Raw genomic sequence first — 7,500 nt, forward strand, 5'->3', positions numbered from 1 at the left:
TAATGCTTTTGGTGTCACTGGTCACTCCCTCAAGACTCATAATGAAAACAAACAAAACACCAGGGATATTCAAACTATTCAACGAAGATTTCGTAAAAATGTTCCTTTTTCATCTCACGCTAAATGTTCAGAATACGAGTTTTTGCCCTTCTTCCCCAGCTGTATCTAAGCCGATACAGAGTTAGAAAACTATCATTCATATTATTTAGAAACTCTTAAAACGGAGAGAAAGTGAGACAGGAAAAGAGTCAAGCTGCAGCTCTGTTAAGCGAAGCACTTGATATCGGAAACCACAAAGGACAACATTTCATTGCGTATTAATGAAGGAGAAGCACTCGTGTGTCAATAACGCTGTTACATTTCCTGTTTGCATAAGGACACGAAACACACCACGGAGTTGCTGACCTTATGAATTAAACCATAAACCAACCATGCAGTGTAAATAGAGAGTAAATATCAATCTACAACGAGAGAGAGAGAGAGAGAGAGAGAGAGAGAGAGAGAGTGTGTGGGGGAGGAGAGGATAGGTAGATAGGTAGATAGGTAGGTACGCAGGCTTCTCCAGTAATTACCTGACGAAACAGTAGCCAGGTGGTCGTCTCTCCTTTGATTGGCTACTACCTGTCTCGTCCTCGGCGAGGCAAGGCAAGGCGGTGCGGCAGAAACACTGAGCAAAGGAGTAGGAAAAAAAGAGAAAGATAAAGAGGGAGAGAAAAATAAGAGCGACAAGGTGCGGAAGACGGGCAGAGGCAGCAGGATGGAGAGGGAAGCTAGCTGTAGGAGGAGAGGAAATTAGGAAGAGGATGTGGGAAAGTGCGGAGGAAAAAGGAAGGAAAGGAAGGTGCAGCAGAGAAGCAAGGAACGAAAATGGAGAGAAAAGGGAAATAAAAAGAAATAAAATCACCAGGTGTCTGTGTGTGTGTGTGTGTGTGTGTGTGTGTGTGTGTGTGTGTGTGTGTGTGTGTGTGTGTGTGCCGAAGATCTCACCTGTGAAAGAGAAAACGAGAGAAACTGCATTAAACAATAAAATTCTCCTGATTTCTTCTTTTTATTTATATTTCCACTTGCAGTGTACGTAGGTTTTTTTTGAGATGTGGAAAAACGACAGACACACACACACACACACACACACACACACACACACACACACACACACACACACACACATGCGCTTTCAGGTTTCGTACTAACAAGGAAGGATTAAGTCTGCTTTCGGAAATTATCCCTGCAGTGTGTGTGTGTGTGTGTGTGTGTGTGTTCACTGTTTCACTGTTTGATCTGCTGCAGTCTCTGACGAGACAGCCAGACGTTACCCTACGGAACGAGCTCAGAGCTCATTATTTCCGATCTTCGGATGGACCTGAGACCAGGCACACACCACACACCGGGACAACAAGTTCACAACTCCTCGATTTACATCCCGTACCTACTCACTGCTAGGTGAACAGGGGCTACACGTGAAAGGAGACACCCAAATATCTCCAACCGGCCCGGGGAATCAAACCCCGGTCCTCTGGCTTGTGAAGCCAGCGCTCTAACCACTGAGCTACCAGGCGTGTGTGTGTGTGTGTGTGTGTGTGTGTGTGTGTGTGTGTGTGTGTGTGTGTGTGTGTGTGTGTGTGTCTGTTCTATTGTGATCTTTCGCCATTGTTACTCGCTTTCTTATACATACGTAGCTCTTTCTAGATTATATTCTTTTTCTTTTTTCTTTTCAGTTTCATCCGTAACAGAATATACCAAAGGAGGGAGAAAGAGAGAGAGAGAGAGAGAGAGAGAGAGAGAGAGAGAGAGAGAGAGAGAGAGAGGAGAGAGAGAGAGAGAGGAGAGAGAGAGAGAGAAGGAGGGAAAGGACGGAAAGGAGAAGGGGAAGGGAGGGAGAGAAGGAGGGAGTCGCCGCGTCCTCATCACTTCCTCTCACTCATTTCCCCTCCAGGTGATTGGCATCCTCTCTCTCTCTCTCTCTCTCTCTCTCTCTCTCTCTCTCTCTCTCTCTCTCTCTCTCTCTCTCTCTCTCTCACACACACACACACACACACACTTCACGATAACAATTTTGCTAGAAGAGCATTACTTCGAAGAATAAAATACTACTGAGATAACAATGATAAACGACAATCAAAATAATGATAATAGTAGCAATAATAGTTGTAGTAATAGAAGTTGTAGTAATAATAATAGTAGTAGTAGTAGTAGCAGTAGTAGTAGTAGTAGTAGTAGTAGTAGTAATAGCTGTAGTTGTGGTAGTAGTAGTAGTAGTAGTAGTACTAGTAGTAGTAGTAGTAGTAGTAGTAGTAGTAGTAGTAGTAGTAGTAGTAGCAGTTGTAGTTGTAGCAGTTGTAGTTGTAGTTATAGTTGTAGTTGTGGTAGTTATGGTAGAAGTAGTAGTAGTAGTAGTAGTAGTTGTAAAAATATTATTATTATTATTATTATTATTATTATTATTATTATTATTATTATTATTATTATTATTATTATTATTATTATTATTAGCAGTAGTAGTAGTAGTAGTAGCAATAGTAATTGTAGTGGTGGTGGTGGAAGTAGCAGCAGCAATAGCAATAGCAGGAGTAGTAGCGAACCTGCAACAACATGTATAACAATAACAACAACAACAACAACAACAACAGCAGCAACAACAACACTAACTTGAATACGGTACGGAAAATTGCATCTTGACTCCTATTCACCTGGGTGGAGGTTTCATTAAGAAGGAGGAGAAAGAGGAGGAGGAGGAGGAGGAGGAGGAGGAGGAGGAGGAGGAGGAGGAGGAGAAGGAGGAGGAGGAGGAGGAGAAGGAGGAGGAGGAGGAGGAGGAGGAGGAGGAGGAGGAGAGCGACGAGAACGACAGCGGCAAGAAGGAAGGAGGCAGAAGGACAGGTAACTCCCTCCTTAGAGAGAAAAGTTGAATCCCTCTGTGGCCGGGCAGTAATTAAAAATTCGACCTTTCCCCCTTGTTCCCCCCTTTCTTTAATTCTCTCTCTCTCTCTCTCTCTCTCTCTCTCTCTCTCTCTCTCTCTCTCTCTCTCTCTCTCTCTCTCTCTCTCTCTCTCTCTCTCGCGTGAGCTGCATCTTCACTCCCAGTCGGTAACTTTTCGGGCTTTTAAGGCGAGAAGTAGCAGTGGCAGTGTGGCCGTTAAGTATGACCCTGTGTTCTGTGGTCAGTTCTTAAGTGCCTCACATACACTATATAATTTTCTCCTATGATTCAATATTTCTCGCCGATTATTTTTGTTTCGAGTGAAATAGTCTCTTGTTAAATTGTGAACGATGGTTAAGTGTAATGTTGTATTCAATGGTCAATGTTTTACTACAGTTACCAAGATTACAAGAAGTTATCTCCATTGATAGATAAGAGACGAGAAGTGAACATCGAAGAAAGCACGAGAGGGTGAGTCATTATAAGACAAGTAGAGCCGAACATTTGGAGCAAATTACAAGAAGAGATACCCAGATGGATATCACTAAAAGAGATAGAAGGGAAGCAGAGATCGCCGGAAGCAAATGACGAGACGAAACAGAAAGCAAACACAACATAGGGTACGCCGCCCTCTTGTTCCTGAGTACAAATGCAATTACCACAGTTACTCCGGAATGAACTTTATTGAAAGTTAAGGGAAAATAAACTTTATGAGCGAAGTAAGGGGAAGATAAAATATACTTACTGGAAAACGAACTTTATGGAAAGTGTGGGAAAACGAACAGGATGATTGAAATAAGGGAAAATCAATATAATTACTCTGAAATTAACCTTATTGACAGCTATAGCAAAACAAACCGAATAATCTAAGTAAATGATTTAAGTATTGGAAAATAAATCTTATAGCAACGGAAGAAATGTTGGGGAGAAAGATGGCTCTATGTCAAGTGTTTATGATGAAGTGCACGGGGCAAGAATAAACAGAAAGCGACAGAAAAAAACAACCTATACAGAGCAATCTAACTAGAGAGGGTCAAGAAGGGGAAGTCGCCTGTCACGCAGTGCCTGTATGTAGAGCCAGACAGTTGTAATGCAGCCAGAGTAAAATGTAGGTGTTATATATTGACAGAGGGGGATCGGGTACGTGCAGGATGTGTTTCCTTACTGAATATTAATTGCAGGGTCTGAGTAGGATGTGTGTTAATCATTGAGTCTCAATTCCGTAATGTGATTTGAATGGAAAGTGTAATGTGAAGTGTTCCGAGATATTTTGGTGGAATAAGCATGACAAGAAATTCGTTTGTGTTTCCGTAGTTGTCGGAAGATCGTCCGAGTGTAAAATAAAATATATAACAGTAAAATGATAAAGCAAAATTTGTAGAAAACATAAATCCGTTCCCTTGAAACCAAAAAAGCCAGTTTTGGAGATTACGGAAACATCATTATCGTGCAACATAGATACACGATAAAAGGGAGAGAGAGAGAGAGAGAGAGAGAGAGAGAGAGAGAGAGAGAGAGAATGATGACAAAATAAAGTGAAGATTGTCTTTACTAACATGATATAGCTTTGCATGAACCACAGCCTGAACAAATGTGAAGTAAAATTCAATAAAACAAAAGATAAAAAGAAAAATTACATAAATAAAAAAAAAAAGATTTATGCATATTTAACCAGTACAATGATTATAATCATCTGTAGACCAAGAACAAATTTCTGAATAGTGAGTGACTAAAGGAAAAACATGCCAAAATATAAGGGAAAATGTAATAAAGGAGCAGCTCATGACAAACCCTCGCTGAGTTCAAGGTTCCGTCACTGAAAGCGGAAAGACAAGTATTATATTTTGCAGCACAGCGCACCAGCGGTGGCTTGGTGGCCGCTCTGCTCTCCTCGTACACTGGTGATATTATTCTTGCTCTTTTTGCAAGACTCACTGGGGAAATGAAGACAGAAAGCTCGTTAATCTCTGACCGAACCATCATCAACGTTTTTCAAGGATTAATAATATCAGATGACCTTCGCGAAATGTCAGGTGATTTTGTTATTATTATTATTATTATTATTATTATTATTATTATTATTATTATTATTATTATTATTATTATCATTACTATTACCATTATTGTTATTATTATTATTATTATTATTATTATTATTATTATTATTATTATTATTATTATTATTATTATTATTATTATTATCATTACTATTATCATTATTGTTATTAATATTATTATTATCATTATTATTATTATTATTATTATTATTATTATTATTACTATTATTATTATTGTTATTATCATTATTACTATTATTATCATTATCATTATTTTCATTATTATTATTATTATTATTATTGAAATTATTACTATTATTATCATTATTATTATTATTATTATTATTATCATTATTATTATTATTATTATTATTATTATTATTATTATTATTATTATTATTATTATTATCGCTACGCATTATTAATCTTTTTTTTCTTGCAAACTCACTGGGAAAATTAGAACACAGAAAGCTTTTTTCACGAATTATCATCATTATTATTAGTATAATTGGTACTGTTTTTGTATACTATGCAGATAATCAAAACGAAAATAAAAAAAAAGTTCAGGTAATTTTGCAGCACTTTTTCCCTTTGCTACGACATATTCCCACTCTCCATTAAAGACTTTTTGAGACGGTAACTGAATAACATCATAATTAGTGGCTGATCTGACAACACCCACTCTTTTGTTGCCCTCCTTTTATCCTGATCCTTCATAAGACACTCTGGAACCAGCGAGCGTTCACATACCCTTCAAACAATGTTCCATCAATAAACACATAAAAGAGCTTGAAGGAAATAAATTCATTCTTCCATTGCATTCATAATAACGAACATGCACAAGATACACACTGGCTCCTATAAATATAGATAAACCTTTTCAATGTACTTATGGAACTGGCACCTTATTGAGCTTTTTTCTTTTTAATTATATATAGATCTTACGTTGCCTATGGTTAGTACGCTTTTACAAAAAAAGTATATAAATAAATACATTTTTCTTCTTTTTTTTTAATAATTAAAAGTTCTAAGGCATCACAGTATTTCCTTGGTTACAAACTACATTTTCTTAAAGGCATCAGTTTTGGAAAGCTGGTTACTTACAAGATGGTAAATTAGAGTTAAGTAAATTAAATATCAGTGAAGCAGCTTGATACAAGGAAAGGTTAGTGGTGGTCAGATTGTTACGAGACATATTGAGGTTAATGGGATAAAGTTCACTCTCTCTCTCTCTCTCTCTCTCTCTCTCTCTCTCTCTACATATATATATATATATATATATATATATATATATATATATATATATATATATATATATATATATATATATATATATATATATATCCCTTTCTCTCTCAGCATCATTATCTTTTTTTCATTTTCGTTTCCCCTCTCCTTATACTTTGATTTCCCAACACACACACACACACACACACACACACACACACACACACACACACACACACACACACACACACACACACACACACACACACATCCATCTTCCATCAGGAGCAAATTGAAAAATGAAACCTATTGTTTTTTTGTTTTTTTTCTTTCCTGTTGCATCTAGTATCAGGATATAGGAAGAAAAACCAATGTCTCTCTCTCTCTCTCTCTCTCTCTCTCTCTCTCTCTCTCTCTCTCTCTCTCTCTCTCTCTCTCTCTCTCTCTCTCTCCTCCACTGTGAGACAATCGACTTATACTGCTCTCCTGTAAGCGTGGCAGATCAAGGGGAATCAGAGTGACCTTGAGGCGCGTGTACGACCCCTGTAGGAGGACAACTAAGGGTCTGGTGGTTCTCTGTGATTTGAGGGACACGCCACCAGAGTGCGAGGAAGGGAGAGAACAACTAGCATCGTTTCAATTTTAGTACATGTACCGCCGAATCAAGTACAAATTTTCTCTGGAAAGAGAAGGATGGATGAACGTAGAAAATGAATGAGCTTGGAAGAACAGTAAGAAATTAGAAGTAAGAGAAAAGGAATGTATAGAGGTAAGGCGTGTGTGAGGCGAGCAGTGGACAAAAGTAAGGACAACAAAACTAATATGTAAGGGAGTAAAGGAGGAAAATAGGAAGTAAAGGTAGGGACGGAGGATTGAAGGGATGGAAGAGAGGGATGAAGAAAGGGAGGCAGGATGCATTGAAGCAAAAAACAAAGGGAATGTGCAGGGAAAAAAAAGTAAAGTAGAAGAAAGGGGAGGAAGGAAATGAGAGCGAGAGGAATGGTGCAAGATAGTGATGAACGATTAAATGAATAAATAAATAAACTAATAAATAAAATAAGAACAGAAGAACGGAAGAGAGGGCTATAAAAGAAAGGAAAAAGAAAGAACATGAGAACTAGAGTAATAAAAATAATAATAATAAAATAACTAGAGTAACAAAAATAAGAGAAAAAATAATTCAAGGTTTATTGAAATATCAGACGTCCACGCGTAGGTTCAAATCCCACCACATACCACTTTGAAACTATGCCATTTGTAGAGTGATTTAAAGTTTCTACATGTCACCATCATACCCAG

Source organism: Portunus trituberculatus, chromosome 41 (assembly GCF_017591435.1).
Source record: "Portunus trituberculatus isolate SZX2019 chromosome 41, ASM1759143v1, whole genome shotgun sequence".
NCBI lineage: Eukaryota > Metazoa > Arthropoda > Malacostraca > Decapoda > Portunidae > Portunus > Portunus trituberculatus.